The following is a 19,530-nucleotide window of genomic DNA, read 5'->3' on the forward strand; positions in this document are numbered from 1 at the left end:
TCTATTGCACAAACCCGGGAGGGCTCCTGAACTAACTGCCTCTTACCGCCCGATCACGCTTATGAACAATGACAGTAAGATTTTTGCTAAAGTGCTGGCGGGCAGGTTGGGCACGGCTTTGCCGGGCCTAATTGACAGTGATCAAACAGGGTTTATACCTGGGAGAGGGACGCATGATAATATTCGAAGAACAATAGACATTATTGAACATGCCCACAGGTCTGGGGACGGAATGGCAGTGATTTCATTAGATGCTCACAAAGCATTTGACATTATGGATTGGGGGTACATACGGGCGACCCTGGAACATTTCGGATTTGGCCCAAACGTCACCAAATGGGTCATGGCCAACTACCAAATTCCCTCAACACAATTAAGGGTTAATGGCAGGAGATCCGAGGCAATACAGATATCAAGGGGCACCAGACAGGGGTGTCCACTATCCCCACTGATTTTTGCTCTATCTACAGAGCCCTTTGCCACCAAGATTAGGCAGAATACCAGGATAAGGGGGGTCCAAATAGGGGGCCGGGAATATAAAATTGCGCTATATGCAGATGATGTTTTAATAACAGCATCAAGCCTGGCAACATCCCCTGATTCCCTATGGAAAGAAATTGACGAATTTGGAGTATTATCAGGGTTCAGAATTAACTAGACAAATCATCAGCCCTAGCGATCAATGTCACTAAACTGGAAAGAGCAGCCCTCCGCCCTTTAATGCCTATTCCATGGGCAAGAGAGGTGATAGATTACCCAGGGGTGAGAATTACTAAGGAATTACTATACGCCGCAAATTTTCCGCAACTGATTACAAATCTTAAGAATGACCTAAAGTCCTGGTCCTCCAAGGAAATTTCCTGGTTCGGCCGTATCCCGGGCCCGGTACTGGTGGACATGCAAAAGAAACTGCAGGGATTTGTTTGGGGTGGGAAAAAGCTGCGCATCAGTAAACGAATAATGATGCGGGACAAAAACCAGGCGGGTCTGGGCGTCCCAGACATACCCAGATACACTCTAGCTGCTCAACTATCACATGCCTTCTCATGGGTGCAAGAAGAGGATCCCCCAAAATGGACGCAGATAGAGGAGACCTGGTGCCTGGGCAGCCCTGCGGACCTCCCACACCTGCCAGAAAGGAAAGGGCAGGCTAGCACAGGCCCTCTGGCTGCTACAATCACAACAGCCCGATGTTGGAAAGCAGCGGCTTGGAAGTGGGTGGTAGGGGCACGTTGGGCCCTCTATGCCCGATTTGGAACCACCCAGAGTTTTCGCCAGGCTGAAGCCCCAATAATTTCCAGTCTTGGAGGGAGGGCGGATTACTTAAAATGGGTGACTTTCTGGAGGAGGGTGCGCCCATTACATTTGAAAGATGCAAAGAGAAATTCAGGGTGGAGGAGAGGGAAAGATTTCATTACACCCAAATAAGAAACTGGCTATTTAATAGGGCAGTTCGTGAGAAATGCTCGAGAGAGCTAACGGCTCTGGAGAGCACCCTTACAACCCCTACAAAAAGAAGCAAAATCTCTACACTGTACTGTCTCCTGGACAGGGTGGACCCCACGAAAAAAGAAAGATACATGATTGAGTGTGAGAGGGAGCTGGGACGGGAAATAGAGGTGGAGGAATGGGCAAAAATATGGACCAGGCTGCATAAAAGCTCACAATGCATTACAAACAGGGAGGGGCGCTACAAATTTTGCTATAGATATTATGTGACCCCGGTCCAAATCAACAGAGCTAATTCACATCTCTCGGACCAATGCTGGCGGGGCTGCGCCACCCCCGGTTCACTATTTCACATGATATGGGCCTGCCCAAAGGCGGAGGCATACTGGAGGGAGGTGATTAAACACATTAAGGACATTACGGGACTCACTATTCCTTGGGACCCGATGATCGTTCTGCTAGGGGAAACAGGGGGAGGGGCATTACCGATTTCAGGTCACATACCTCGTTTGTGTACGCACTTACTCCTTGCAGCGAAAATTGCCATGACCTGTCTGTGGAAGCATGAGGAGGGACCCTCAATAGCATTATGGTGGCACAAATGTTGGGACATTGCAGTAGCAAATAAGGTGACCGCGATCCGGAACAACTCATTCACCAAAACCATGAATATCTGGGATCCTTTCACGGACTATGCAACGAGATTCCCGGTCCTGACCAGAAGGCCACCACTCACCACATGGCTACAAAGCAGCCCCCTCTACTGACCAACCCATAACCCTCAATCACAATCACCCTTCCCGGAACTCTTGACAACTCAGCTAAACCCAAATAAAATATCGGACATTCGAGCCAAGCCGTCCACAGACTATTTTCTTATCCTCCATATGAACTTATATTTCTGAATATTGCAATTATTGATCAAATTCTGTTGTTGATGTATTGATGACTTTGTACACCTTAATAAAATGTCGTTATGAAAAAAGAAAAAAGGGACCCAGTGCATGGATCAGCTCTAAAGAGCGTGCAAGGGGCATGTCTTATTCAACTTTTTTCTCCACGTTAGTAGTTAGGCGGCTTTTTAGTTAAGGCGGTAAAAAGGAAAGTTGACCAGAACAAATACCCTGGGAACAATCGTTTTTCTTTATCATTTGCCACGTTGCGGATGTTCGAGTGTAATCCAATGACAGGCCATGGTAAGGGGGAGCGTAGGAGAATGTAATCCAATGACGACCCAATGTATGGGGGAGCGTAGGAGAATGTAATCCAATGATGGCCCATGGTACGGGGAGCACGGAGAATGTAATCCTATGACGGCCCAAGGTACGGGGGAGCGTAGGAGAATGTAATCCAATGACGGGCCATGGTAAGGAGGAGCATAGGAGAATGTAATCCAATGACGGGCCAATGTACGGGGGAGCGTAGGAATCCAATGATGGCCCAAGATACGAGGGAACGTAGCAGAATGTAATCCACTGACGGGCCATGGTACGGGGAGCATAGGAGAATGTAATCCAATGATGGCCCGTGGTACGGGGGAGCACAGCAGAATGTAATCCAATGACTGCCCAAGGTATGGGGGAGCATAGGAGAATGTAATCCAATGGTGGCCCATGGTACTGGAGAGCATAAGAGAATTTAATCCAATGATGGCCCATAGTATGGGGGAGACTAGGAGAATGTAATCCAATGACGGCCAATAGTATGGGGGAGCCTAGGAGAATGTAATCCAATGACAGCCCATGGTACAGCGGAGAATAAGAGAATATAATCCAAAAACGGCCCATTGTATGGGGGAGCGTTGGAGAATGTAATCCAATGACGGCCCAAGGTACGGGGGAGCGTAAGAGAATGCAATCCAATGACAGCCCAAGGTACGGCGCAGCGTAGGAGAATGTAATCCAATGATGACCCATGGTACGGGGGAGCATAGGAGATTGTAATCCAATGATAGCCTATGGTACGGGGGAGCATAGGAGAATGTAATCCAGTGACAGCCAATGGTACAGGGGAGTGTAGGAGAATGTAATCCAATGATGGCCCATGGTACGGGGGAGTGTAGGAGAATGTAATCCAATGATGGCCCATGGTACGGGGGAGCATAGGGTATTGGATGAACATCAGACAGCCAATCAGACTAACCAGGCTATAAAGATTTCAGACATTATGGGGCTGATTCATAGAATTTGTGCGCCGAAAAACAGGGATTTGTGCGACATTTTGCCCGCAAATCCCCATTTGTTAAACAGGGATTTGCGGGCAGAATGGCACTCAAATCCCTGTTTTCCGGTGCATAAATTCCATGAATCAGCCCCTTAATGTGGTATCCACAATGAAAGATTATGATAAACTGTGTACATGTTCAATAATTTATAACAAGAATGCAGATGTGGTTGTAGATTTCAAAACCTACAGGGAAGCGTTTGAAACATCTGCACTTCAGAGTTGTACTAATCAATGCTTTCACAATTGTGCAGACATGATTTGTATGAAAATCAGAGGCATGTGCAATGGAACGTTTAATTTTTTATTTAAATTAGCATGCTCTTTATTTTAAAACACATTTAAAAATACACAGGCATCTCATATTTACAAAAAATCATGTTTACTTTTCCACATGATTTCTTTTTAAAATGTTATATTATGTTATATGGACATTTCGATAGTGCCCTTCACCATTGGTATGATCTCAACACGTTGAGATATTTGTGTATGTGTGTTCTAATTTAAATAAATAATTAACATTTGTATTGTTCCTGTCTCTGATGCTCAAACATTTTAAAAATACAAATCACGCCTGCACAATTGTGATAGCATAGTGCAGACGGTTGGCCGGGTTCATACCACTAATACCCGATCCCTCATGATGTATTTTGAAGAAGTTGATATTTTAACATTGCAAATGGGAACAAAAAGTGATTTCCATTGCAAAAGGTAGCAATGATACAGGGAAGTTGAGTGATAGATAGCTGAGACACCCATTTGATCAAATAGTCATATATGACTGTGAAAATGAACTTCTGTGTCCTGACAGAGAATATATCTGCTTTGAAAGGTGTGGGGTGAAATAGCCCCGGATGCCATGAATCAAAAGTCCAGAGTCATTGATGTGCATGCCCCGAAATGAAAGGCCTGTGCTGAAATAATGTGACACATAAAGCCTAGAAAACCCAAGTAAAAAGGAGAGAAAGGGGCCCTAAAAACTTCCAGATGCTGAAATATGCGAACTGCTTTTCATGAAGGAACAAAAACACACGTGGACAAAATGTGTTAACAAATCTAAATATGCAAACTGCCTTTCATGAAGGAACAAAAACACACGTGGGCATAATGTGTTAACAAATCTATGGAGAGCTGCACTGATATTTCCAGGAATAGTAGTGCACAGAATCTTAAATGAAAATGCAGAGATTGTGTTTCAAGCCGTCAAAGTGAAATGAAGCATTTTACAGTGAAATAAACAAATGCGTGTAATTTTGTTTTTCCCTCTAGACTAATAATATGTGCAGAAAAATGCTCGCCAGACTTTCAAAAAGTAAATAGGGTTGCCGCCAAACACGAGCTCACAAAATAGACAATGTTAAAGCAACTTGCCGAGTTTTGAAACTGTTTATTTCATAAGATGTCATTTTAAATGCCTTTAGGTACGAGTTATAGGCTGTTTTGTTGCAAGGGACCGGGATGTTGATTTCTTCAAATGTGAAACCAAGCTCTCCTCCCTGTTGCCTTGGAGAGAGAGGCCTGGCTGCTTTAATTGTCAGTGCTATTCCTTAAACATACAAGAAATAATATGCTCTTAGATGGGAGACATCGGATGGACCAGATAAGATTGTGTCTGTTCTCCGGCCCTTGTGACCTCCGGGTCACAAACCCCATAAAAAGTACATTAGCTTAGTCATTAGCCCTTGGAGAGGCAACTAATCTAAATACAGATCCCTCTCTTGATGTCATTGTCTCAAGAGGAGAACTGGAACTTAAAAAAAAAAGGCAGGGGCCACAGCAAAGGAGTAGTGGAGCTGCATATTGATTTCAATTAGAGAATTGCATTTTATTGCATAAAATTGACAATATACATTGCACAAAAGTTATTCCAGGCTTTTAGGAAAAGTGAAAATTAACCCCTTCCGACCATGCTAAAAAAATGTATGGTATAAAAACAACTAAAGTTATTCATAAAAATGTGATGTGGCCCTCCTTATGAATTCCAGAGATATAAAAAAGTAGATTAAAGCATGCCAAATATGATTAGTATGGCGTCCCATAAAGTGCTATGATTCTCACCAATATAGTTCTGGAGTAAATGGAGAAAAACTGTATCGCTGCACAGGAATGTCGTACAGACACCTGACTAGTCTTATGTGATTTGCTGTAAAATGGAGTTTTCAAAAATGTATTCATATATGTAAAAACGTGGAGATTAAAAGGTACTTATCATGTAGTGAGATTTCTTTATCTTAATGCAGGCCGAGCCCACCTGTCGTAAGTAAGATGATGACGTTCTCTCCTCCCCTAGTTGTCTCAAAGCATTCCCACATCCCCTTTTCCTATCAGCACACATGGTGGAGTGGGGTAGTGAGCATTAACCTTTCTGCAGGAATTATGACAAGTTAGTGATGTCACTCGCACTATAACTAAGCCAGCTTGCCTCAGAGCTGGACTTTTCCCACTAATTCCCTGAGGGGACCTGCTGCCGAAATCTGGCTTGAACATCCCAGCAGAGAGAGGCCTAACCTTGCAGTGGAGCAGGAGACATAGAGACTGATTGGGACCCTTGGAAGAAGGAGAGGAGACCTTTGACTGATGCCCTTTGGCTGTCCCAACAGTGTGCCCTGGCATTCTATGATGCCCAGTCCAGACCTCTGCTGTAAGTAGAGATACCCCAAACCATAGATTGTGTCTGCCCTGTATTCTTTCAGCATTGTCTTAATTATTTCCCCACTGAAAAGTCCTGTTTGCCTGTGTATTTTAGTTATTTTCCCATTGAAAAATCCCATGTTTGCCGGTGTAGATCCATAGCATATTTATCAAAGTAAATCAATTAATTCCTCCATTGAATTCACAGGATCTGTATTGTTGGCATTCAAAACCAACAATCTTTTCCCAGTGTGTTGTGAGCCGGTATAGTCATAAAGATTTGCCAAAAGATTTAAACCCCAAGCCTTGCTTCCACGTGTGTGCCCAGGGTGTAAAAAACGAAATTGCCCCTCTGTCCCCATTGTGCTCTGAAAAATGAATTTCCATTTGCATTTCTTTCTCACATTGCATGTGTCATCCCAACCCAAAAATGATTTTTCCATTGTGTGCTGACTAATATTCCACAAAGCCCTGCCTGCCCTTTTTGGTGTAACCAAAACAAATTTCCCATTTCTTTATATGCTTTCCCATTGCAATGTGTTAGGTAATTTAAAACAGTTGGTCCCATTCTGTTCTGACGATAATCCTAAAGCCTTGTGTGTCCTTTTAGGTGTAATAAAAACAAATTCCCCATTCCTTTCTATTCTTTCCCATAGCAGTGGGGCTAAATAATAAAAAAAGATTTTACAATTGTGCTCTGCAAAACAAATTTTCCTATTACCTTTCTGTCTGACATATTGTTTCTGTGCGCACTACCCAAAAAACGATTTTTACATTGTGTTCCTACTCCTGTTAAACCATATTCACATAAATACCGCCTGATTATGAACATTGGCCTAAGCACATTTGTATTCAAAACCACGGTTAACTAGATCTAAATAGAATTGACTCCGCCACCATCTTGGAAACATCTGCCATTTTGATTCTAACTCCTGATTTCTGTTCTGAAATTATTAACTGTGTTTTCAGATGCCCTGAGCAGAAGTAACCTTTGAGCCTATGCCAACATTAGGGCTGCCAAGGGCAGAATGTTTGTTCAGTGCAAAGCGACCTTGTAATCAAGATGAACTTCAATTCAAATTCAAAGTGTTATCTGTATCTACAGCCTCATCCTCATTCAAACAATGGCACACAATGCAAAGTAACTAAAGCAGTGTGCTTTGGGAGGAATCATTTGTGCACATCTCTTGGAACAGGACTTACCCTAAAGCTGAGTGAACAAGGAAAGATCCACACAGCTGACTACAACAAAGTTTGCCAGCATTGTATCTTTAAGGGCAAGACAACATGTCAAAAGTGTAAACCAATATTTTCATATTCGCCATGTCAACTGGCATGGATCCTATTTGTAACATAATAGTTTGGAGATGGGCTGGGCAGTGACCAGGACTGGGTATAAATAAGGCATGCTTTGTAATGTTCAGGATTCTCTCCCCTCACAATGTCTGCTGGTACATACTGCGAGGCACTTGATAGCCAGATAGCTATCTGCCTTCATATTTGTATCTGTACAGAATAAAAGTTGTAACTTTGACTTCGTGACTGACAGATTTCATTTTTGGTGGTACTAAGCCTCGATATTCTTTGCTGATCTATCAGATGGCGCCCCAATAGGGACCCTCAAGATTGATGTCACCTCGTTGATCAAGGACGCAGCTACCGGACCGGGATCGGAGTGCGAAAGAGGGCCCCTTTTTGTATGAGACGTGACACCTCGACAGTACTGCACGATCCAATCCCTGGACGTTGAGCAAGCGGTTCGAGAGGACATCTTGACGAGGGTCCCATATCGAGGCGGGTATTTTTGCCAAAATTGCCAGCTACGTCGATCCTTTGTAATCCGATCGGACCTCCTTTGTTTGAAATCAGGTGAGTCATGCCCCGATTCCTAAGAATCCTGATATTGGTTGCAGATTTGTTCTCACGAGTACAAACGACGCTAGGTAATACCAGTAATCTGATATGCCTGGGAAATTGTCTGCCTTTTTCAGGGGTCTATTCCACAGAGACAGACAATCTTTGGGATGAGGCCAACTGGCGCCACCTGTTGGCTCACCAGCTTGTTTAATGTACTGTTAGTACGGCCTAAATAGTATTGTATTCAATGATATTTGGTACAGACAAACTAGACATGCTCCCGAAACTTCAGTGGTCAGTTTATGGCAGTTTTGAAATTGCTCACATAGGGCCTCATTACGAGCATGGAGGTAAAAACGGAGTCATTACCGGCATGGTGGTAATAGCGCACCAGTGCACCCTTGACGCCGCTAATGGCGGCTGATTAAGAGTGCGCGAGTACATGGGAACACCCATGCCGGTAATGGCTGCACCGCCATGCCGCTAAAGGCCCTCCAACTCCCCGATAGGGCCATCACGGGACCCACCGATACCGCCCCTGCCAAGGAGTAACCCCTTAATAATGACCCAGTAATACCATCATGCAAATACCGGCCTTGTAATACCGGACCCGGAAGTAACGTCATAGCGCCGGAATGGGAAATGCGCCAGCGGCCATCTTAAAAAACACAATCCATTGCAATCCTCTCAATCCAGCAGTGCTACAGAGTTGAGAGTAGGACCATACTATCCATCATGTCTAAGGCAACCCGCAAGACCACCCCGTGCTTGCACAAGAAGCGCTTCTCCAAAGAGGAGCTCAACATGCTTACCGATACGGTTGCTGCCCATGCGGATGAGGTGTTCGCCAACAGCCTGAAAAGGGAAGTGCAACTCTGAAAAAAAAAATATGGGAGGTGGTGGCACGGAAGGTGACAGCGGTTGGCTTCACTCCCCACACGGTGAAAGACTGTAAGAAGAGATGGGATGACCTACGTCTCTGGGTGTGTAACATCCTAGCATCAAATCGCAGGGAGGCCATGGCTACAGGTGGGTGTGCCCACTCAAATGTCAAATTGTGCCGATGGGAAGAGACCTGCAGCACCACCATAAGTATGGAGTCGATTGAGGGCTTCGGTGAAATGCGGATGGGTGCAGCGACATCAGAAGATGGAGGTGAGTGACCCCGCAAACCCCAGTAGACCAAAACATGATGTAGTACAACAGATGTGAAAGTGAACCAAGCCAATGCATAGGCCATCATACACACATATACAGATCCATGTCCAGATGGAGCCCCAACCCCTGGCAAAATGAAATGAATGCTGTGTGCCAATCCCATTACCAACAGACACCCAACACACAGGGGTCTTTCACATATCACACCTCACGCAAACCGCAATACAACGGTATGACCCTGGTACACATCAGTACAGAATGGAGAGGCTACGGCTTATGCCAATATGCCCCCCCCTTGAAAGTACCCTGTGTGACACACCTACAAGAATGCAATGCATGAAAAATGAAATACTGTACAGCACCATCTCATGCATCTTGCATGTAACACCATCACTGATGCCCTGCATCTCTTGTTCCCCCACAGGCACTGATGCAGAAAGTGAAGGGCAGGACCCTGCCCCAAGGGCATCAACACACTCTAAGTCATCCAGGGCCAGACCAGAGGGCACTGGGCCTTCCACCTATGGAGCAGCATCGACGGCCAGAGTGAAACCCAGGGCACCAGTACAGGCCAGGCCGGCGGAGGAGGAGAATACAGCAGCCAACGAGACTGCCGATACAAAGTCGACAACAATTGCAGAGGGAGAGACTGAGGTTACGCAGTCCGCTGCCACCAGTTCAGTAGGTGCGGCAGCAGCCACAGCCCCCCTCGGCGACGTGGATCTGCACACGGAGGAATACCAGGACATTGACGACACCATCCATGTTGAATGTCCCAATACTCCAAGCCCCCAGTCCATCCCCCACCACTCCACACAGGGCACACCAGCATGCCCCATGCAGGGTACCAGCGGTTCTACTGGGGAGTCCACAACTGTCAAGCATGTCAGAGGGCAGCCCTGCAATGGTGCACCCAGCCACAGCACCGTCCACTTGCACAGCCCACGCTGACATGGAGGCACGCCTGACCAGGGTAGAGGTCTGCCAGGACTCCATGATAGAACTTGTCCGCCAGTATGTGGCCGAGGGGGAACAGACAAGCTGTGAAATATGGGAGGCAAATGCTGCAACTGCAAATGCCATCAATGCAAGCATAATATTAATTTGTGACAGTTTAGGGGCGGTGACACAGGTCCTTAGCAGGATGCTGGATCATATGCAGCAGCAACAACCTGCACCGGTGGTGCCACATCCAACCACCTCCACCCCATCGACCACACCTGCCAGCTCAACTCCCTCAAGCTCTGTGCTGATGATGAGGTGCAGCGCAAGGCAAACAGACATGCTGCCCCCAGATTCAAAAAGAGGCCGGAAATAGCCGGTCCACCTACATCGTGTGTGGGTTGAAAATGAGTGAGGGGGGAGGTGGTGTTGGTGGTGTTTGGGGGTACTGGGGGTGTTTATTGGGAGTATGGGGTGTTTGGGGGGCTATGGGATATTTGGGGGGTATGGGATGTTTTGGGGGTATGAGGTATTTGGGGGTAAGGGGTGTTTGGGGGTATGGGTTGTTTGGGGTTTTTGGGGGTGAGGGCGTGTGAGAGGTGGAGGGATGAAGCACTATATTGTCATTTTTCCTAATACACCCGTTGTGTTCAAAATCATTTCATGACTGGACATTGTTCATTTCGTGTGTGTTTATTCAATTCTTGACAGCACACAGTGCCCAACTTCCCACACACCCTGTGTTCATGTCCACACGATCCTAGTGCCCAGTGTAGTACTAACACATAACCATCAAGAGCCCTGTGATTCAGAAGTAATCGTCAATCAGTGATTGGCACACAGCACGGCCATCTTGTGCATCACGAACTTCCAGGGGTGCTGCTTCTCCTCCATCATCATCCTCATCATCCTCACCCGGTGCATGCAGGTCAATGTCAGGTGGCAGTGGTACGTTTCTCCGGATGCACATGTTGTGCAGCATGACACAGACCATGGTGATCTTTGCTACCTTCTCAGGCCCATAAAGGAGTGCTCCACCAGACCTGCTGAGGCAGCGGAACCATGCCTTCAACAGGCCAAAGGTCTGCTCAATCACAACACGGGTACGGGTATGAACCTGATTGTACTCCGCTTCGTGCCTGTTCTGCGGGTTCGGTACAGGGGTAAGTAGCCATGGCTCCAAGGGATAGCCATAAAACACACAGGGAGTTTCTTTTATACACATTACCTCCAAAAACGGGTATTGTATCCTTTCTGTTATCTCAATATATCTATAACACATAAAACAGAAATTGGAAAGGAAGCTTCTCTTGAGCCAATTTCTTTATTGCACCACCAATGCAAGCCCTAACATCTCCTTAAACAGGACACACTATCCTAACCCTTCATGGTGCTCCTCACCCTAGAAAGCGCTGTTGCACCGACTGGCGCAGTAAAGAAATTGGCTCAAGAGAAGCTTCCTTTACGATTTCTGTCTCAAGGGATAGCCACCATCACCTGCATGGGAGCACAATGAGGTATGTGTGAGTCAATATGGAACCTGACACCTTTAGGAATCACTGCCATGGCTGCAGCTATTTGGTAATGACATGCACATGTGCCTGATGTATGCACACAGGTTCATTTGATGCATTGTGTACTGTAGTATGGTCTGCTGGTGTGGATTGCGTTGTACAGATGATGCTGGGTGTTCACTTGCATGCTGATGCAGATGTACTGTGGATGCGGAACAAATATCTTGCCACCCATATTTGCGGTGTATGGTACTCTGTACGTATTTCCACTTGCAACATTGCCACATGTGTAATCATGTTTAGTGATCCATTGCTTGACATGCCCATGGTGGCCTGCTTGTGCTTCTGGCATGTTGTCATTGCTGTGCAGCATTGATTTTATGTATGCCATTGATGTGTCATGTTCAGGTTGGGATGTTCAGGGCAACAGTGTATAGCTGTAAGTACATTGTCCACTACCCCCCAATGTCAATGTCACCCATGTGGAGTATGCATCCCCCCCAATCTGACACAGGTGGAGCATGCACCCTCCCCCCCCAATCTCACCCAGGTGGAGTATGCATCCCCCCCAATGTCACCCAGGTGGAGCATGCACCCCCCCCAATCTCATCCAGGTGGAGTATGCATCCCCCCCAATCTCACCAAGGTGGAGTATGCACCCCCCCCAATTTCACCCAGGTGGAGTATGCATCCCCCTAATCTCACCCAGGTGGAGCATGCTTCCCCCCATCTCACAACCCCACTGCACTGCCATGGCCCAGTCAGGCAATTTACCAAGCAGCCAGGCACGTCGTCCAGCATGTCGCTCCATGTAGCGGGGTAGCGTGGAGCTACTCAGCACCATGGAATCATGTGTAGATAAGGGAAATCGGGCACAACAATGTGTGATCACCTTGCTGGAGTCACATACCATCTGCACATTGATGGAGTGGTATTGCTTGCGATTGCGGTACACCACCTCATTGGCATGAGGGACCACCAATTCTACATGGGTGCAGTCGAGGGCACCGATGCAATTGGGCATGCCTGCCAGTGCATGGAAGCCTACTTTAATGTCAGCGAGCTCCTGGCCAGTCCATGGTATGGATATGTGTATGCTTGCATGCTTCAGGAGGGCATCAAGCACTTGGGTATGCGAGAAAAGAGTGGTTGTGATATGCCATGCAGCGGGCCCACTGTGTGCTGGTAGGTGCCTGTGACCAGGAAGTGGAGCACAGACACCACCTTCAGTAGAGGGGGGATGGCAGTGCGGATTTCTATCAGGCTGACGATGTTGTTGTGTATCATGTCCACTATGGTGGTTATGGTGTCCCGGTCCAAACGGTACAGGGTGTGGATCAGCATGGGGGTTAGGTTGAATGGACTGGCTCTGAGGCAAGGTATTGGTGGCTGCCTACGTGTTACCAATGGCTGCACTGGTGGGACCTGCTGGGCCTGTCTCACCCTCCTTCTCCTCCTGCGTCTCCTCTGTGCTGCCTGTTGTTGTTGTTGTTGTAATTGTTGTTGTTGCTGGTGTAGCAGTGCAGGCATGTCCTCCAGCCCCAGGATTGCTACAGCAAGTGGATAATTCCGGTGTTGGAAGGGGCGTGGTGTGTGGGTGTGCTCCTTTTGTGCTGGGAGAGGCTCCATTGGCTCCACCTGTGGTAATTGTGTGCACCTGTGGCATTTGGTTATACTGCAGGTTGCTATTTACGGGTGGTCCGCGATGCCTGTAATACCGCCATTGTGCAGGCCCTATTTATCACCTTCGGGATGCCGGTAAGTGCGTGCCCGAGTGACTTGTGATGTCCTCCTGTTAGCGGCATCCAGGTATTGCACCGCGAAGGGACGTGCAGACGCGCGTATGCCGGTAAGAAGGGGCACGGTACGGGCGGGGGCGGCATTAATGGGTTGGCGGCTTGTAATGGGCCGGACCAGTAATTGATGCCGGTAATACCATTCTGCCTACCATTTTTCATTACTTGCATGCTCGTAATGAGGCCCATAGAGTATTAAGAGTCTATATTGTTGAAGAAAAAGGCTATGCCTGCAGAACTTAATGTAATTAAAGATTGGAGAAAGGAAGCTATGCAGAAACTTAATAGTAAAGAAAAACATGCACGTAGACACATGTCATACACTGAAAAGGCATTATTGTATGATCAACAGAAACAGAATCTATTCGAATGGCTTTTCAACTTGGAGTGCAGAAAATATATCTGTCTCAGAATTTTCATACCTCAGATGAGCTGATTAAAAACCTATTGAATGTACATAGGACTGTTGCCACTGCACCACCTCCTTATGTGACTCTCCCTGTTGTTTTACCTACTCCTGCTGTTGCGCTTCCTCCCGTTGTTGTTCCCTTTCCTCCTGTTGTTACTCCTCTTCCTACTGTTGCTCCTCTTCCTGTTGTTGTTTCCCCTTCTGCATCCTCAACCTTACCGATAGTTACCGTTGCCTTAATTCCATCTCCAGCGCCAGCGGTAGTGTCTTCACTACCTATTGAACAAGATTTGTCTGAACTTTATTTTCCAATTGGTTCTGCTCTGCCTGTAGTGATTGAAGGGGCGGGAACTGATTCAAGAATAGCAACTCGTAGCACAGTATTTAAAGGTAGAAAAAGAGAATTGTATGCATGGGCTATGAAATATATAGAAGAAGGTGAAGAATCAGCTGTTTTAGTTGCGATTTCTGTCCAAGAAAGAATTCCGGAACAGGCTATTTTGATAGAGGGGATGGGAATGCATTTAGCCGATATTTGGAGTGATTTGACGGACATGAACGTCCCGCAGGGGTTAAGGGATTTAAATGTCCTAGCCCGCTCAAGGGTCTCTGCGGAGAAAGTACATGAGCATGTTGAGAAGGTATTTGAGTTTAAAAGGGAGCTAGATCGGTTACAGAATGATGAAAAAGATGGTAATAGATTGGAAGCTTCATATGTGCAGAAACAATTTCTTCCTTCGTTTAAACCAATGAGTGAAGAAACACGTATTTGCACAAGAGACGCTCTTAGATGGATTTCGGATGTTTCAATTTCTCTCATTGAATTGCATGACAGATTTAGTCAGTATGCTTCGGCAATGCAAAGGAAAGTATTACAGGTGATGATAGAGTATCTACAAGATGAGTTTAAGAAGAGAAAGGTTTGTTGTCCCGAAGATTTGATGATCATTTATAAGAGAGCATTTTCGCCCGATACTGCTTTGACTACTTTGTCACTTGATTTAGCTTTGTTGCTTAATGAACGTTCAGAATTGCCTACTTTACAATTGCCAATGAGGGAGTTTCCTCCGACATTCGTTCCTAAAGTAGAAATTCCAGCTAATGCTGCAACAGGCAGAGCAGCTACTACTAATGAAGCACATTATATCTCACAGTTTGTGCATGCCCCATTTTCTACACAGGAAGTGAATACCATTAGACAAACAAGGTAAGGGGTGTTTGGGGGTATGGGTTGTTTGGGGTTTTTGGGGGTGAGGGCGTGTGAGAGGTGGAGGGATGAAGCACTATATTGTCATTTTTCCTAATACACCCGTTGTGTTCAAAATCATTTCATGACTGGACATTGTTCATTTCGTGTGTGTTTATTCAATTCTTGACAGCACACAGTGCCCAACTTCCCACACACCCTGTGTTCATGTCCACACGATCCTAGTGCCCAGTGTAGTACTAACACATAACCATCAAGAGCCCTGTGATTCAGAAGTAATCGTCAATCAGTGATTGGCACACAGCACGGCCATCTTGTGCATCACGAACTTCCAGGGGTGCTGCTTCTCCTCCATCATCATCCTCATCATCCTCACCCGGTGCATGCAGGTCAATGTCAGGTGGCAGTGGTACGTTTCTCCGGATGCACATGTTGTGCAGCATGACACAGACCATGGTGATCTTTGCTACCTTCTCAGGCCCATAAAGGAGTGCTCCACCAGACCTGCTGAGGCAGCGGAACCATGCCTTCAACAGGCCAAAGGTCTGCTCAATCACAACACGGGTACGGGTATGAACCTGATTGTACTCCGCTTCGTGCCTGTTCTGCGGGTTCGGTACAGGGGTAAGTAGCCATGGCTCCAAGGGATAGCCATAAAACACACAGGGAGTTTCTTTTATACACATTACCTCCAAAAACGGGTATTGTATCCTTTCTGTTATCTCAATATATCTATAACACATAAAACAGAAATTGGAAAGGAAGCTTCTCTTGAGCCAATTTCTTTATTGCACCACCAATGCAAGCCCTAACATCTCCTTAAACAGGACACACTATCCTAACCCTTCATGGTGCTCCTCACCCTAGAAAGCGCTGTTGCACCGACTGGCGCAGTAAAGAAATTGGCTCAAGAGAAGCTTCCTTTACGATTTCTGTCTCAAGGGATAGCCACCATCACCTGCATGGGAGCACAATGAGGTATGTGTGAGTCAATATGGAACCTGACACCTTTAGGAATCACTGCCATGGCTGCAGCTATTTGGTAATGACATGCACATGTGCCTGATGTATGCACACAGGTTCATTTGATGCATTGTGTACTGTAGTATGGTCTGCTGGTGTGGATTGCGTTGTACAGATGATGCTGGGTGTTCACTTGCATGCTGATGCAGATGTACTGTGGATGCGGAACAAATATCTTGCCACCCATATTTGCGGTGTATGGTACTCTGTACGTATTTCCACTTGCAACATTGCCACATGTGTAATCATGTTTAGTGATCCATTGCTTGACATGCCCATGGTGGCCTGCTTGTGCTTCTGGCATGTTGTCATTGCTGTGCAGCATTGATTTTATGTATGCCATTGATGTGTCATGTTCAGGTTGGGATGTTCAGGGCAACAGTGTATAGCTGTAAGTACATTGTCCACTACCCCCCAATGTCAATGTCACCCATGTGGAGTATGCATCCCCCCCAATCTGACACAGGTGGAGCATGCACCCTCCCCCCCCAATCTCACCCAGGTGGAGTATGCATCCCCCCCAATGTCACCCAGGTGGAGCATGCACCCCCCCCAATCTCATCCAGGTGGAGTATGCATCCCCCCCAATCTCACCAAGGTGGAGTATGCACCCCCCCCAATTTCACCCAGGTGGAGTATGCATCCCCCTAATCTCACCCAGGTGGAGCATGCTTCCCCCCATCTCACAACCCCACTGCACTGCCATGGCCCAGTCAGGCAATTTACCAAGCAGCCAGGCACGTCGTCCAGCATGTCGCTCCATGTAGCGGGGTAGCGTGGAGCTACTCAGCACCATGGAATCATGTGTAGATAAGGGAAATCGGGCACAACAATGTGTGATCACCTTGCTGGAGTCACATACCATCTGCACATTGATGGAGTGGTATTGCTTGCGATTGCGGTACACCACCTCATTGGCATGAGGGACCACCAATTCTACATGGGTGCAGTCGAGGGCACCGATGCAATTGGGCATGCCTGCCAGTGCATGGAAGCCTACTTTAATGTCAGCGAGCTCCTGGCCAGTCCATGGTATGGATATGTGTATGCTTGCATGCTTCAGGAGGGCATCAAGCACTTGGGTATGCGAGAAAAGAGTGGTTGTGATATGCCATGCAGCGGGCCCACTGTGTGCTGGTAGGTGCCTGTGACCAGGAAGTGGAGCACAGACACCACCTTCAGTAGAGGGGGGATGGCAGTGCGGATTTCTATCAGGCTGACGATGTTGTTGTGTATCATGTCCACTATGGTGGTTATGGTGTCCCGGTCCAAACGGTACAGGGTGTGGATCAGCATGGGGGTTAGGTTGAATGGACTGGCTCTGAGGCAAGGTATTGGTGGCTGCCTACGTGTTACCAATGGCTGCACTGGTGGGACCTGCTGGGCCTGTCTCACCCTCCTTCTCCTCCTGCGTCTCCTCTGTGCTGCCTGTTGTTGTTGTTGTTGTAATTGTTGTTGTTGCTGGTGTAGCAGTGCAGGCATGTCCTCCAGCCCCAGGATTGCTACAGCAAGTGGATAATTCCGGTGTTGGAAGGGGCGTGGTGTGTGGGTGTGCTCCTTTTGTGCTGGGAGAGGCTCCATTGGCTCCACCTGTGGTAATTGTGTGCACCTGTGGCATTTGGTTATACTGCAGGTTGCTATTTACGGGTGGTCCGCGATGCCTGTAATACCGCCATTGTGCAGGCCCTATTTATCACCTTCGGGATGCCGGTAAGTGCGTGCCCGAGTGACTTGTGATGTCCTCCTGTTAGCGGCATCCAGGTATTGCACCGCGAAGGGACGTGCAGACGCGCGTATGCCGGTAAGAAGGGGCACGGTACGGGCGGGGGCGGCATTAATGGGTTGGCGGCTTGTAATGGGCCGGACCAGTAATTGATGCCGGTAATACCATTCTGCCTACCATTTTTCATTACTTGCATGCTCGTAATGAGGCCCATAGAGTATTAAGAGTCTATATTGTTGAAGAAAAAGGCTATGCCTGCAGAACTTAATGTAATTAAAGATTGGAGAAAGGAAGCTATGCAGAAACTTAATAGTAAAGAAAAACATGCACGTAGACACATGTCATACACTGAAAAGGCATTATTGTATGATCAACAGAAACAGAATCTATTCGAATGGCTTTTCAACTTGGAGTGCAGAAAATATATCTGTCTCAGAATTTTCATACCTCAGATGAGCTGATTAAAAACCTATTGAATGTACATAGGACTGTTGCCACTGCACCACCTCCTTATGTGACTCTCCCTGTTGTTTTACCTACTCCTGCTGTTGCGCTTCCTCCCGTTGTTGTTCCCTTTCCTCCTGTTGTTACTCCTCTTCCTACTGTTGCTCCTCTTCCTGTTGTTGTTTCCCCTTCTGCATCCTCAACCTTACCGATAGTTACCGTTGCCTTAATTCCATCTCCAGCGCCAGCGGTAGTGTCTTCACTACCTATTGAACAAGATTTGTCTGAACTTTATTTTCCAATTGGTTCTGCTCTGCCTGTAGTGATTGAAGGGGCGGGAACTGATTCAAGAATAGCAACTCGTAGCACAGTATTTAAAGGTAGAAAAAGAGAATTGTATGCATGGGCTATGAAATATATAGAAGAAGGTGAAGAATCAGCTGTTTTAGTTGCGATTTCTGTCCAAGAAAGAATTCCGGAACAGGCTATTTTGATAGAGGGGATGGGAATGCATTTAGCCGATATTTGGAGTGATTTGACGGACATGAACGTCCCGCAGGGGTTAAGGGATTTAAATGTCCTAGCCCGCTCAAGGGTCTCTGCGGAGAAAGTACATGAGCATGTTGAGAAGGTATTTGAGTTTAAAAGGGAGCTAGATCGGTTACAGAATGATGAAAAAGATGGTAATAGATTGGAAGCTTCATATGTGCAGAAACAATTTCTTCCTTCGTTTAAACCAATGAGTGAAGAAACACGTATTTGCACAAGAGACGCTCTTAGATGGATTTCGGATGTTTCAATTTCTCTCATTGAATTGCATGACAGATTTAGTCAGTATGCTTCGGCAATGCAAAGGAAAGTATTACAGGTGATGATAGAGTATCTACAAGATGAGTTTAAGAAGAGAAAGGTTTGTTGTCCCGAAGATTTGATGATCATTTATAAGAGAGCATTTTCGCCCGATACTGCTTTGACTACTTTGTCACTTGATTTAGCTTTGTTGCTTAATGAACGTTCAGAATTGCCTACTTTACAATTGCCAATGAGGGAGTTTCCTCCGACATTCGTTCCTAAAGTAGAAATTCCAGCTAATGCTGCAACAGGCAGAGCAGCTACTACTAATGAAGCACATTATATCTCACAGTTTGTGCATG

Source organism: Ambystoma mexicanum, chromosome 8 (genome assembly GCF_040938575.1).
Source record: "Ambystoma mexicanum isolate Mex_15411 chromosome 8, UKY_AmexF1_1, whole genome shotgun sequence".
NCBI classification, from domain to species: domain Eukaryota; kingdom Metazoa; phylum Chordata; class Amphibia; order Caudata; family Ambystomatidae; genus Ambystoma; species Ambystoma mexicanum.